General features: G+C 36.2%; 1 long non-coding RNA gene across 1 annotated transcript; it reads right to left on the bottom strand.

Moving 5' to 3' along the window:
* Positions 1-12553: 12553 nt before the first annotated feature.
* Positions 12554-15109, bottom strand: LOC307159501. Its single transcript, XR_013821386.1, has 5 exons — positions 14968-15109; positions 14449-14555; positions 13629-13672; positions 13484-13534; positions 12554-13205 (listed from the first exon to the last, which is right to left on the bottom strand). It is a non-coding gene; the product is annotated as an uncharacterized lncRNA (long non-coding RNA).
* Positions 15110-16421: the final 1312 nt, after the last annotated feature.

A 16421-nucleotide genomic window follows, 5' to 3' on the forward strand; every position in this document is an offset into this window, starting at 1 on the left:
GCACGCATATTGTGTGTAAAGCAGTTATGTGTGCAGTTATGTGTGTTATGTAAAGCAGTTATGTGTGCAGTTAAATGTGTTTAGACTTTTGGAGACTTGAGAAGAGGTTTTGCTCTCTGTGTGAAAAAAAACTGTAAATAATCTAAAACAGTGGTTCCTAACCTTTTTAGCCTCAAGTACCCCCACAACCACATTAATAAGGTTCAAGTAGCCTACCTCTTCATCAACACCAAACCAAAGTAAATGCTGTGTTTATATTTTAATGCAGTTATCATAATTACCTCATTTGCCAATTAACCAGTTTTATTGATTGAAATTCAGACTTTTGAATAAGAAACACAATATTTGAAAATGGACAGTCCAGCACTTCAAATATTATTTTGAATATGATGATGAAAACATTATTTATTAATTCTGCAGAAATTGTCCCCATTTGTAAAACTGAAAGTTTCAAGATGTAGGAAATTAATATTTGATGGAAAACACTTTTATTTAAAAATAAAAAAGACACGAAACTACCACTATAACCAGTAGATGGCAGCAGAGTAGCACTTGTTGGCTCATATTAGCCACTTCCACTCTCCAACCCGTTTTGCGTTTGAATTTATTATTAGAAATCGTAAAATCACTAGGATTAAAAATCAGTTGTCAGTTAAATATCTGATCAATAAGCTTTTTAAAATAGAAAGGGGAGGTGGCCACATCCCATTAGTCACTTTATTTAACGTCACAATCAGTTATGGTGAAATAAAGAGTGGTCACGTAGCTTTATGTTTGACCCGTCAGATTCTGTGACCCTACTGTATCTATAGACTTATCAATATCTGATCAATATGCTTTATAAAATAGAAAGGGGAGATCGTCACAGATCAAATGAGTCCCTTTATTGAACATTACAGTCAGTTATGGTGAAATAAAGAGCTGTCACATATTTCAGTAGCTATGAATTTGACCCGTCAGATTCTGTGACCCTACTGTATCTATAGACTTATCAATATCTGATCAATATGCTTTATAAAATAGAAAATGGAGGTGGTCACACATCACATGAGTCACTTTATTGAACATTACAGTCAGTTATGGTGAAATAAAGAGCGGTCACAAATTTTTGTAGCTATGAATTTGACCCGTCAGATTCTGTGACCCTAATGTACTTATAGATTTATCCATATCTGATAAATAAGCTTCATAAAATAAAAAGGAAAGATGGTCACACATCACATGAGTCCCTTTATTGAACATTACAGTCAGCTATGATGAAATAAAGAGCTGTCACATATTTCAGTAGCTATGAATTTGACCCGTCAGATTCTGTGACCCTACTGTATCTATAGACTTATCAATATCTGATCAATATGCTTTATAAAATAGAAAATGGAGGTGGTCACACATCACATGAGTCACTTTATTGAACATTACAGTCAGTTATGGTGAAATAAAGAGCGGTCACATATTTTTGTAGCTATGAATTTGACCCGTCAGATTCTGTGACCCTAATGTACTTATAGATTTATCCATATCTGATAAATAAGCTTCATAAAATAAAAAGGAAAGATGGTCACACATCACATGAGTCCCTTTATTGAACATTACAGTCAGCTATGATGAAGTAAAGAGCGGTCACATATTTCAGTCTCTGTGTTTGACCCATCAGATTCTGTGACCGTACTGTATCTATAGATTTATCAATATCTGATTAATATGTTTCATATAGAAAGGGTAACACATCACATTAGTCACTTTATTGAACATTATAGTCAGTTATGGTGAAATAAAGAGCGGTCACATATCTCGGTAGCTATGTGTTTGACCTGTCAGATTCTGTGACCCTATAGTGTACCTATAGATTTATCAATATCTGATCAATATGCTTTATAAAATACAAAGGGGAGGTGGTCACACATCACATGAGTCACTTTATTGAACATTACAGTCAGTTATGGTGAAATAAAGAGCGGTCACATATTTCTGTAGCTAAGAATTTGACCAGATTCTGTGACCAATGCTGTATCATTTCACAGAGTTATATCCATTTGTAAGGCACAAACTATAGGATCTCCAACATTATTTGGTAAATATAGTAATAAGAATTAAGATTAGCCTACGTGTATCAGACAATGAGAATATTTTATACAAAACGAAACCATTCGGAGTATTAACAGTAGTCTCGCATAGCCAGACCTTTAGAAGGCAGAAGGTCTTAGGCTTGTTCGACTTCATGCAGCTCTGCGCAGACCGATCGGTGGCTCACTTGAAGCAGTGCATGCAGAACTCAGCCAGCGCAGCTTCTCAAGAGCGGCTGCACTGGGCTGCACGAGGGCTGATGACGACAAAAGGTGTGTTCGACATCGGCTGCGGCTGGATGTATGGCGGGTACTCCGTGCCAAAATCAAACATCCGAACGACCGACCGACCGATCGAAAGTCTATCCGAACGTCTTGAACTTTCAAACGGGCGACCCACGTGACGACCTGACGTGACGTCAGCGTCTTGAAATTTGCAGCTTTTTAACCATACAAGTATACAAGCTGATCTGTAAAGACTATAAATGGACATGATAGGCACTAAATAGGCCTACAGATGTTATACCTAAAATAATACTCAACCATTTCCTGCACTTCCCTGAATAAGCCTATTCTAGTGTTGTAGGTTATTCTAAGTGATGAACTGAACAAGTTACCACCTGTAGGCTATATCATGACTTTCTGTGTATTTCATGACTCTAATGTTTCAAACACCAGACTCACCTATTGTAACTGTATAGGCTACAGTGGTAGGCTTTTAATTAATGTTGTTGTATTTCTCCTTTTTTTTTTATCTGTCAAACGGATTAATTGTATATTGTCTGATATGGTGTTTTACAAGTAAGAGTTAAAAGTTATAAGATAAAGGGTTTTAATTTCAAAGTTTTCAATGCCATGGACCATGTTGTCATTAGTTGCCCATTGACTTTTCATGGTAGTAACACATTGAGAAAGACGCAGTTAAGATTATCCAATATAATCTATTGCCTATAGGCTACTTTGTTCATTTTTACCATGATTTCATCTTCATTCTGAAATTTACTTTGCTGACTCCGCTGACTCTTGGGCTGCAAGACAGTGAGTTCCTCTAACATAACAAGATGTTGATTTTTTTTTTTTACTCTGATGAACTCTGATATATAAATTCTGTCATAGAGAGAGGTCATGTAAACACTGTTTCTAACATGCATTTTCACTGTCTCTCGTGTTTTCATCTTGTAAACATATTATTGAATAAAGTGCTAAAGGGGCATAAAGTGGTTTGCAGCATGGCATTATAATCGTCCCAAATCCTTGTTAATAGGCCTACATAAAGATTTCTGTAAGATTGCATTAACATTAAAGTGTAATGTTGACCTTAAGACCTATTTATGCATCTCTGTTTTGTTTTTGTATTGTTTTGTGAGGTGAATAAAAACAGTCATTTGTTAGTAAGTGTTATGTTATGCTGAGAATAAGGGTTTCTGTTTTGGGGGTCACCTGTGAATGAATTGTAGAGCACCTCCTAGTGGTCCAATTACAGGATATTTCAGGGGGAAAAAATCTAGGCTACTACAATATTAATTATTGTTACTGAAAATGTTATAACATAATCAAACAATAAAAATACTTTTCTAACAAATGTAACAAGTAGAAAAAAACTGTCATATTAAGAACCTTTTTTTGTTGATAGTTAAAGGGATACTTCAGGATTTAGCATTAAGCTTTGTAGTATTGGATTTTCGAATTACTGTGCTTTCCTCCCTCATGTCCCCCTGAGACGAGAGACTCCTGAAATTAAGTCTGGGTTACATTACACTCTTAACCACTTAAAGTCACCGTCCCACAGGTGGGACGTTTGCCCATATATTTACAGAGGAGCAGTAATTTATCAATTTGCAACAAGAATATTTCATATTCATTAGGTGTGTTTAGGCCTTTATTTTGAAATAGAAATAAACATGAAAAATCATGAAAGATTGGTAGAAACATCAGTTTGTTTTCATGTCAGGAGTTCAAAAGATAACACCAATTCAATTTAATGAGAAAAAAAGGTCTGAAAATGTTTTGAATATAAAGAAAAATATTATGGATTCTCAATTTGTGATGCAGCAGCGAGCTATAACGTGCATAAGTATGGGCTCAAATTCCCGCCAAATATATAGCGGTCACGTATAAAAAAATAATAAGCGTGAATCAAAAATTTAAAAACACATGTAAAAATATATTGCACAAACTGAAAAAAAAAAATGCAAAATGATCAGAATAGCAAACAACGTGGTTACGGATCAAAATATAATAAGCGTGAATCAAGAAATAACAAGCATGAATAAAAACTTTAAACACATTAAAAGTTATTTTGCACAAAACTTAAACTTATGGTCATGCTTTCTTAAAAAGTATGTTTTCCTTGGTTTTATTACTGTGTACTTTGTGCTTTCTTGCATTTTCTGCTCATATTTTACTCTTTTGTACGCTTGTGCTGTTTTTCTCTTCGCTCTTCTTTCTATGTTCTGCGCTTGCTTTCCCAAATGTTGCAGTTCGAGTTTCATGTAAATTAGGGCGGGCTTAAGAGTCACCATTGGTCCACTAGTTCTAGATTGACAGCTACTCCTCTAGCCAATCAATCGAAGAGGGGAGTTGACGTCACACCAATGCGACTCGTGGCTACTGATGCTTATGTAGGAGTACAAGCTGTTTATGTTTGTACAATTTCTTCAATCCCATTATAATATACTAAAATGTTATTTTTCTAATACTTTTATATACTGTTCAATTTCTTATTTGTGCTTTGTTATGTGCATTTATTAAATTATTTTCGCTTGGCATACCAGCGTGATTACGTCACCGCACACTTCAGTGGGTGGTGCGCGCCCGTGATGCACTTCATTCTGAGTAAATATAACAACAAAGAAGCACTGCTGCGCTCTCTTTTATTTCATTTTTCTTTAATCCTTACTCCTTTTCAGGAGTGCTGCACTTACTTATACAGGGGAAGACGGCAGTTCAATTTAACTTTACAAAGACTTTCAAGCAGTAAAGCTATCTTAACTCTGGACATAAATAATTAAATTCATCTTTTTTGAGATACATGAGAATGTTAATGTGCACACTTGTAATTGGTGTTAAACAATATTACTTGGCTCATGATGTCAATATGCTAAGGCTGCTGTAAGTAAAACATCCTGCAGTTATGAAACGCTACAATTCGTTGCAAAAACTAAAACGGCCATTGTCTGAAGACTTTAGGACTTTGACCTGTCACCGCTACGCATTGCCTACCTTTTTAGCGCAATTTTCCTACGGACACAATTGCGATTGTTAACTCATGATTTCTGTTCTGTCTGTGCGCACCAATCTTGCACTTCTATCTCCTCCTCAACCAGACCACCTAGAGACTTCGGGTTTTCGGCATTATGTTAAGGAAGGTCTAATCTCGGGAACGCACAAAAAAAAAAAAAAAAAAAAAAACATAAAAAGATTTACTATCTCTTAGTGTTGTGATCCCATGACGTCAGAAAATTGCGCTAAAACACTCACTGAGTTTTTATTACTTGTTTTATTAACCTCGCCAAATTTGACAAGATTATTGAAAATGATTGTGTTACAGAGAAGATATACAGAAACCAGTTGAATTTAATACAGTGATTTATTACAAACTTATTGTGTTTACTTACATAGCTACATAATTGCATATTACTTTAGGATTAATGTTTTAAATATATCTTAAAATTTGAATACAGCAACATCTCCATCAGCGATAGGTAACGTTGTTTCTAGAGTGCCGCTGTCCTGCAGAGTTTAGCGTCAACTCCGATTAAAAACCTCACCTGTCTTAATTATCCCAAAGACGATGATTAGCTGGTTCAGGTGTGTTTGATTAGGGTTGGAGGAGCTAAACTCTGCACCCAGGACCGACATTACCCATCCTTGTTATTGATTAAATATGAAAGTAAAACGGCCAGTAGGTGGTGGGAAGTTACTGCCCGGAGAAGATCGACGCTCGCGGTGCCAGGTCCAGTGCATTAGAGGTGAATGATGGATCATCAGACAGGCATAACTGTAACAGGTCGTCGTTAGGATGACGAATTTAACGATACCATATTGCCAGGTATACGTATATACCGGCAACAGGTTGAGTTGCAGGCACACATGCAGTTTAAAGGTGTCCTGCCACAGAATTTTTTTTGCCAACTGAGTTGATGGTCTTCTTCTCCTGTATAACAAGTAAGCATCAGTAGCCACGAGTCGCATTGGTGTGACGTCAACTCCCCTCTTCGATTGATTGGCTAGAGGAGTAGCTGTCAATCTAGAACTAGTGGACCAATGGTGACGCTTAAGCCCGCCCTAATTTACATGAAACTCGAACTGCAACATTTGGGAAAGCAAGCGCAGAATATAGAAAGAAGAGCGAAGAGAAAAACAGCACAAGCGTACAAAAGAGTAAAATATGAGCAGAAAATGCAAGAAAGCACAAAGTACACAGTAATAAAACCAAGGAAAACATACTTTTTAAGAAAGCATGACCATAAGTTTAAGTTTTGTGCAAAATAACTTTTAATGTGTTTAAAGTTTTTATTCATGCTTGTTATTTCTTGATTCACGCTTATTATATTTTGATCCGTGACCACGTTGTTTGCTATTCTGATCATTTTGCTTTTTTTTTTTCAGTTTATGCAATATATTTTTACAGGTGTTTGTAAATTTTTGATTCACGCTTATTATTTTTTTATACGTGACCGCTATATATTTGGCGGGAATTTGAGCCCATACATATGTGCTCTTTTTATGTTTATTAGAGGTTGAAATCAAATCAAATACTGCCAAAACACCCATTCTATTTCTGAATAGGATGTATACTTCATAAATTGTATGAAATTATGGAAATACATGGTTCAGATCCCTCAAAACATATATGAAAATGGAGGCGCCCTTATATGGTCAGTAAGGAAGCTGGCTGTCCATCTAGTGAAAAAGTTTGGTACTGCGCCCAAATAAAATCTTACTGAAAGCTCATTTTTTGAGATATTAACCTAATATTTGGAACACAACTTGTTTAGATTTTTGGCTTTAATTTTCTAGCAGTTTTAGAGTAAAATATATTTTGTAATATATATATATTTTATACAAAATATGAATAATTATATTTTTACATTGTACATTTTCATAAACTCAAACTTACATAACTTTTTTCTGTTTCACTTTCATAATTTATTTCACTTCTACAATAATCTGGCAAATGTCTTCTTAAAAACAAGACCAACCATATGTCTATATTCCAAAGCATTCTTGAACTACAACCATTTAAGTTTGTATAGTGATTTTTTTGTCTATGCGAAAAAAAGGGGGGTGACAGTTAAAGGGTTAAGGGCAGGGTGCGATTTGTGAAAAAAACAGAGGGGGGATGTTTTGAAAAAATTGTATTCATAGAAATAAATCATGAGAACATGAACTTCATCACTGCATTTGCAGGAATTGTAAAATCTTTTTTCTTATTAACTCATGAAGTCAGGGCCGGATTAAAATTTTCCTGTGCCCTGGGCTAGAGCCCTGCGCGGGACTGTTTTCTTCATCCCGCTCCCACCCGCGCCCGCAGAATTTCTGACCATTACCGCCCGCTCCCGCAACGTATGTGTTACACTCCCGCCCGCTCCCGCAATATGTATGTCCACTCCCGCCCGCACCCGCAAAACTCTGAGAATTTATTCCCGCACAATAATAGAGATGCATTGATTTTGTGTCTTCTCCCGTCCCGCAGGAAAAAAACATGTATTTGTATTGCTATTAGTGAAGAGATTCATGGGGTTGTTTGTTTCGTTTCCCTGGCCGGTGTTGTGCCGAATTTCGACTCCCTGCCAAATTATTACCCCCCTCGTTGAAGTCAGTACCTGATTGCCTAATCCTAACCCCACCCCTAATCCTAACCCCTCCCCCACAACTAATCTAAACCTACCAATACTCGGGGGGTAATAATTTTGCGGGGGTAGAAATTCGGCACGACACCGGCATGTATTCTGGACACATACACACAGGACAATGGAGGAAATCGAGTGTATGCTGTTTTTGGATGGTTTTGTTTTTGTTTTTGCTGTTTTTATTCAGGATACTCCGTCTGGCACGTGCAATGATGACACAGTGAATAGTGATGATTCTCTCTGATCAGCAGTCTGCCGTGTTTTCACGTCACATTTTAGTATCGCCTCAGCTCGTTTAGAACCTCGCCGGAGGTGGTACGAAAAAAAAGTACCTGGAAGCAGATTACAACTTTTACACAGCGAGCTGGTACTGTGTAGTGGAAAAGTGCCATTATTGACATCTCCATCATGTCGCTAGGCTACCTCCCGATCCCGCAGTGTTTTTTTTAGCCGCCCATTCCCGCCCGCAGCAAAGTTCAAACCGCCCGCTCCCGCGAGATTTGCGTTGGGTCCACTCAATCCCAATGCAGCCCTCTACCCTGGGCAACAAGACTCAAGGCCCCCCCCCCAGGTAGGGGGGTTCGGGGGCATGCTCCCCCGAGAAAATTTTGATTTCTCTGACCTACATATGTGAAATTTAAGACTTTTGAAGGCCAAAAAATTATAAGAAATAGCTTTAAAACCTTGTCATTAGATTATTTGTCAATACCTGCTCCTCATCTTCATATTTCTTATTCTCTCAGTCTTCTTATCCTGGCCTATTTCTTCCCCTCCTAAAGCTGAACTTTGACTGAGTCTTTTCATTTTCGTCTGTGTCAGTGACTAAAGTAAACATAGGCTCGACTGATATTTATTCGTTTTATGAATCATTTTCTTAGACAAGTTAATTTACTCAAGGCTACCAGGAAAGCAGTATTGCCATTAGGAACCTTCTGAAAGCTTTGGAATCTGAAAACGTCTGTTTTTAAATGTTAAAAGTAATTTTAAATAATACAAATTATAGACTACGTTTACCGCAGTTGGTGGAATTGGCAAACATTCCCTTAAGCATCGTGCGCTGTAGAAAGGCGTCAAAGCATTCTCACAATTATGCAGCATTAATGCACGAATGATTTTGAATGAATATTTCATGTCGATATAGGCTACAATGGTCACATAGCCTAATGTTAAAACTAATATTGCTATTGATATCTTTGTTAGATTACAGACTCTATATAACAAATGTCCGTCTGGGTTTTGAATTGAATATTTTCACATCGTCATAAACTTAGCCTATCTGTTAGTTTTCTTTTCAAACAACAAAAGTGTTAAGTTGTTACGGCGTCCAGTCATCTTTGTCAAGACGTTTTTCTTTATTAAATGCATCATAGATAGCGGTTAAGCCATTTTTGTAATAACATAAAAAGGGCGCTGCTAGTTAAAATCCGATTTGCGCAAAAAAGAAAATTACTAGCTGGGCGCTGGCGTGACGTAACTGAAGAGACGAATTAGCATGTTCTTATTAATATTATTACGAGAGAGTTTTAATTGTTTTTGACGTTTAATTGTTTAACGTTAATGTTGTTAAACGAAAATTGTATTATCAAAAACATTTTTATTTACCTGGATCTGACTGAGCTCCGCCCCTGTCAGGGCCCCTTGATGTCATGTGCCCCTGGGCAAGTGACCAGTTGCCCTAATGGTTAATCCGGCCCTGCATGAAGTAGCCTAACGCAATATTTTTACTATAATAGCTTATCTTTCCCCACACATATGAACTGTGATCATGCACAACGAAAAAAACATGTAAGAATGAACCACGATTGATTGCAAAGTTAAACCATCACACATCACAGTAGAAACTGTTTTACGGTTGCTGTTAAAGTAATAACGTTAACTTTACAAAGCGATGCTGAGCTACAGTAAAATGATAGAAAAGACATCCATGCATTATGTGTTAGTCAGTTCGCCTCATTCGCGCGAACTGGACACGGCGCCCGCGCCGCGCTAAACGCCTCATTCGCGCCGCAGGACCACTAGACGCGCGTAAACGCGTCTTTACATTGACTTAACATTGAAATCACTCGCGCCAGACGCTAAAGAGTGTGAGAGTAATCAAAAAACCTTTGCTTTAGCTTTTTTTTTTTTTTTCTTTTTTTTTCGCTTAGCCTCAATGGAGTGAAACACCGTAGGCATATGTATAACTTCGGCCATTCTCAGTGGTGTGACTGGGACACTAACTCTGCTTGTCATCATAGAAACAGATAATCAGACTGTGATGTTTATTCCCGCTTCAGTAATATGCTGAATATTATTCAGCATATTACTGTGAATATGCCTTCCTTTCGACACACAGCTCCACTGCCCAACGGACCTGCAACCATCTCGCAAGTGTTGATAGGCTATTACTCGTGAGGTGTAACCAATCAGATAGCGCCGTGGGCGGGACATTGAGCAACAGAGAGGCTGCGGCAGCTATCAGAGCCAGCCAAAGTAGCATTTTAAAATAAAATTGACTTTAATCAAACCACGGATCCATGATAAGTTTTGTGATCCGTCTCGCCACTAGTGTAGTAGCACTGATCACTTTGAGGGGGGGATAAATTTATCCCCACCGGGGATAAAAATAATTAAGCAGAGGCAGGGATACATTGACCAGAAAGGGGGAAATCCCACGCATCCCCCCCGGCAAATCGCACCCTGGTTAAGGGTATCATAAAGTAGACATGTAGGCCGGCTTTGTATTTGAAATGTCAATTTGTCTGATATAAATGGTCAGCATATTTTATGTAGCCTACTATATAATTCATTTCCTATTATTTTTATATTTAGGTAAAGCAGATGGGATACTGATTGCAGTTTTTGCTGCATTTGAATACGCTACAGCGTATTTCTATTCAATAAGACACATTCCGAAATTAGATCTATTCCCGATTTAATGGGAGATGGGGAAAAATTATGTAGAATATCGTGCTTTTCCAAAATAACCGTTTAAGCATGTCAGGTTTGTCAATAATATTTAGCCTAATTTAACTTTAATAATACACCGTACATAACTTTCTAAATCAGCCATTGCAGTAATCAAATGTGGACAAGTTAGAGGATACAACCGAAGAATAAGAAGTTAAACTAAGGTAAAAAAAAAAAAAAAAAACGTGTTAACGTGTCTTCACACGTAAACGATCGTTGGGAAGACGATCAGTTACTCGCACTTCCGACCGGTCGCCATGGGAACGCGTTAACAACACGTAAGCACATATAGGAACGTGTTACATATGATTTTATTTAAATGATCATTACATTTTTTTTTTGGCTCATTGTTTATATGTGGCAGACATGAAAATCAACGAACCTTAATTACAAAGTAAAGTATATTCAGCTGATCTTGTCTAAATGTAATATTAGAACTATATGTTTTTAATAAACCTTTCCACTTTAAAATTATGATGTTTAGGCCTATTTGTGAAAGATTATGATAATTTAGTAATTTTATTAAGATTGAGTAAGTGTTGAGATCTCTAAGTTCTTGAAACAAAAAAGGATGCTTGATTAGATTTACTTTTTATTACTTTATTTGTTTGATATTATGTATAAAAAAAAATAATGCATGTTTTTAATCTATACAGTTTTCCTGAATTGCTAAAATACATTTCTTGGAAGGAACCATCACCCACTTTCTCAAAACCTTAAACACAAAACCAAATCTTCAAACTACATTCAGAGAACATCTGACGCTTGTCAAAATAAAGAAATTTACTCAAAACCATTTTATCTGTGCTCAAAATCAAACAATGCTTTCAGATCATACACACAGCTCAATATCATAAACACTACAGAGCATTAATTAGATCATTCAGTCCAAATATATAAATCTAATATGAAAACCTTCTGGATCAAAAAGTAAAAAAATAATAATAATAGACTACATTTATTTTGAGTGTTTTTATGGACTGTGGGAACTTTGTACATTGGGCAATAAAATTAACAATAAAAACTATTGTTAAAATGATTACTGGTCAAGACTATTGAATGTCTGTAGCCTATCTAGGCAGTATGTCTGCTCTTTGAAAGTAAAACACATAGCCCCACAAGCACAGGATTCAGGAAAGTTGTTTTTGGGGTACAATATTTATATGTATTGCCTATCATGTCCATTTATAGCCTTTACAGATCAGCTTGTATACTTGTATGGTTAAAACTCCAGTAGGGGTTCAGCGAAAAATCGGCAGCTGGCAGCAGGAAGTAGCTGCCACTGGCAGCTGACGTCAGCTGCCGCTAATAACCGGAAGTCGGAGGTGGATGCCGCTTTTAGCAAGGCAAATAAATTATTATATCAATGTATATATATAATTTTAGTACTTATTTAAATAAATTACTTAAATTTGTAATTATTTTGTAATTGGTTTAAAAAGGTTTATCAAATATAAATTAAGTAACGAAGATCATAGACATAGTACAAAAAACAAACATTAAACTACACTTGAAATTATGAATTTGTACGTGTATAAATATAATTTGTGTACATGTTTGTCAAAAAATGAAATATATACATAAATTAATGCCTATATAATAATATTGTATATTTATTAAACGTACATAAACATTCATTAAACAAATAATGAATGTCATGTCTAAAAGAAGAAAAAAAAAACATTTTCTCAATGACCTTTATTTAAAAATCATATTTTGCTATCATTTAAGTTCAGTTTTACATTTGTAGTATTTCAATACATTCTTGTCTTTGTTTTATAAAACAGCTGTAACTTTGAAAACAGGCTTGATATTTGTTGTTCTGAAATCGGAATGAACAACAATTCTGAACTAGATGTTAAAGTTCATAAACTAAGTTGGCTTGAAAAAGAAAGTTTGAAAACGTTTTACAATGTTCTAGCATGGTTTAACATGATTTACAATGTTTCTAGTGTTAGGGAATAACAGCTTAAAGACCCAGGACCAGATATGATGAAAGAAGACCAGGAGTCGTGAGGTTCAATCAAATAAGTAAAAATTTAATGAAGAATAGTTTCATCGGTAGAGCCAGGCGTTAAAGTCTCACGGGGTCGCAAGCCAGAGACTCTACTGTACACAAAATCTCACACCAGTTATACCATTTCCAAGGGCATGATTGACATCAGTAAATACAGGTTGGCTACTTCTCATTGGCAAAAGAACAAAGTTAAAACAATTCTACACTTATGGATAGATAGGAGGGTAAGTCGACATTGTCATCCGAGTCCAAGATGGTCCGGTGATGACCTCGGAGGTCGTAGAAAGGCGTCTTGGGGTCAGCTGCTGCATATCACAAGACCTGCACAGAACATTCAACACACACACACACACACACACACACACACACACACACACACACACAATGGAATCGCAGTTCCTCCAAAAGTAGTACAGATAATGTTCACTTTAAAGAAATACACATAAAAGTACAATTCTGTGAATCAGATCACATAGTGTTTAACCCCTGTAACCTTAAGATTAGTAAGAAAGACAGATGTTAGAAAAAGATAGATAAGTTAGGTATAAGTAGATAAGATAGATGTGTTATGGGGAAACAAAATCACCGTAATAACTTACCATTAGCATGAATTCACTGCAGTCCACAGATCCCAACTGAGCTGGAACATCCTGGAAAAAAAAAATCGAAATGGAAAAACTAACATTTTATTTATACACTAAAGATAGCAAAGAAATCAAAATTGTTGTAACATGAAATCAATACCTTATTTTTAACAAGCTTCCGGATCCATCTTTATTGCAACTGAGCTTAAAAAGAAGGGGGAAAAAGTTAGTTATTTTACACACACGAGAGAAAGAGAGAGATGAACTCCGTGTTGAACCACTTAGCCATGTTGCAGCAGTAGACAGTAGCATACCTGAACTAGGGAGCAGGTGTAATTTATTTTTTAAATGCCACTGTCTATGCCTATCTAAAGCCAGAGAACAAAGTGTTGAACTGAACCACTGGACTAATATGTAAAACTTTGAAGCCCGGTTTCACAGATAGGGTTTAGATTATGCCAGGATTAGGCCTTAGTGCAATTAGGACTTTTATAAATATGCCTTAGAAAAAACATTACTGTTGTGAATCTTAAAAGAAACAATGGCACTGATATTTTAAGATACACAAGTGTAATTTGCTTTCAGTTAAACATGCATTTTAGTCTGGGACTAGTTTGAGCCTTGTCTGTGAAACTGGGGGTGAAAGTTATATGGAAAAAGTGAACAGTTCCAGTATATTTTGAATAGATATATATAAAATAATTATTATATTTTATATTTATATATATATATATATATATATATATATATATATATATATATATATATATATATATATATATATATATACACTGGTCTCATCTGGTGATTGGGTCCCATCCAAAACATGATCAAACTAAGAAAATAAACAGACACTGAAATGTCAAATTTTCGATACAATCTAGAATTTGTATAAAAAAAATAAAAAGATAAAAAACAGAATGCCTTTTGCCTGCTTTGATCAAGACAGGATATAATACGTGAAATGTGTGAAAACATACCAGTGCGTTTGGTTGGTTTTGCAACTGGAAATCTGGGGTTTCCTTCATGGCACATATGTTTGTCCATCCCCAGCAATCTGTGACAGGCTGTGGTGAACTTGGTGAAACTAAAAAACAGAAGTTTAGAATATGGTGAAGTAATGTTGATTAAAATGGTGTTTTGTATTAAAACATAAGTTAGATCATTTGGGATATGTTTTGTTAGCGTTGCACGTGTATCATAAAGGCTGAGCTTGTCAATTCCAATAAATCAGCATGAGCTTTATTCTAATCAATAGATTAAGTTAACATGTTAACAAACGCTAATATTTAATGATATTGGTAACGTAAGTTAGTATTTAAAATTAATGATAGCCCCTCACAAACCAGGAGCACACGGTGCACAAGCTGCGTTTCTACAAATGATTAAATTAACCAATTCAACTTAAGTAGTCACAGATACACTGTCTCTAACATAAAAGTTAAACTCCAACGTACAGAGCAACAATTATTTATTAATCTGATAATATACGAACTTACCGAGCCAAATACCACCGCCATTACTGAAGATTCACCGGCGCCACCATTGGCTGCTGTCGCTTGACTTCCAGGTAAATGTGATTGGTTGCTACTACGTTGGACGATACTGATTGGCTGCCACGAAATGGCAGGTCCCTCCTAATATGGCAGGGCTTCCGGCTGTCAACGGCAGCTACTTCCTGCTGCCAGTGGCAGCTACTTCCTGCTGCCAGCTGTCGATTTTTCGCTGAACCCCCTCTCTAAAAAGCTGCAAATTTCAAGACGCTGACGTCACGTCAGGTCGTCACGTGGGTCGCCCGTTTGAAAGTTCAAGACGTTCGGATAGACGTTCGATCGGTCGGTCGGTCGTTCGGATGTTTGATTTTGGCACGGAGTACCCGCCATAGGATGTAACCGATCGGCGAGAGTAGCCGCGTGCAGGCGGGGAGGAGCTGCAAACGGAGACGTGAGGTGTGACCCTGGATGCACCCGATCGGCGAGAGTAGCCGCGTGCAGGCGGGGAGGGGCTGCAAACGGAGACGTGAAGTCGGACACTTTCTGGTTCCCGTAGTGACCGCTCACGTGGTGTTTGCATACTTTACCACAGCTGAAGTGAAATGAATGCAATATTTGCCAAATAATACACAGATGTTTCAGAGACATTTTCATTCAATACTTTATGTACTGCTTCATACAGCATCTGTTTGAACAATAATAAAGTTCAACATAAGCTACTATCAATGCAGTGGAGTCTACGTTTTTTAATCAGTTTTTATTTGATACAGATGACACAATATAACATCGCAACTACATGAAAAGAGTGTTTACTGTTATAAAAAAAATATATGTGAGCTTTAGAGGAACTAAAGGTGTTCGAATCGGGCAAAACAAATTTAACATAGGAGATGAATTAAGAATTTTTTGTTTATGTAGGCTATGTGAAATTTTGCTAATAAAATAAAAAGGTTAACAATAAATTCCAGATCCTTATTGCTTTTATTTTCATAATACAAGGTAACATCCTTTAAAGTAAAGCAATAATTAATATTCATCAGATTAAATATAAAATCTGCCAAATCAGTCCAAAACTGGTTCACGACATTACAGTCAAAAAATAAGTGAGTCAGTATCTCTTTCTCATTATTACAAAAATAGCACATATCATCAATATCAGAGAATCTTGATATTAAAGATTTAGAAGGATAAATGGTATGTAGAATTTTGAAGTGTATTTCTTTTATTTTATTATTAATACAGTATTTGAAAGGAATTAACCAAGCTCTTCTCCAGTCAATATTTTCAATCTTAGAGTTCCAGAAAAATGTCCCTCTATAGGAGATATTTTGTTTTGTTTTTGGAAAATATTACAAATATGTTTGTTATTGCATTTTTTCTCAAATAACTCAACACCTTCTAAAATTAAATTTGGGTTTGTCACAGATAAAGAATTGTAACAAATATGACATTTGACAAGT

This window comes from Squalius cephalus (genome assembly GCF_949319135.1).
Source record: "Squalius cephalus genome assembly, chromosome: 5".
NCBI lineage: Eukaryota > Metazoa > Chordata > Actinopteri > Cypriniformes > Leuciscidae > Squalius > Squalius cephalus.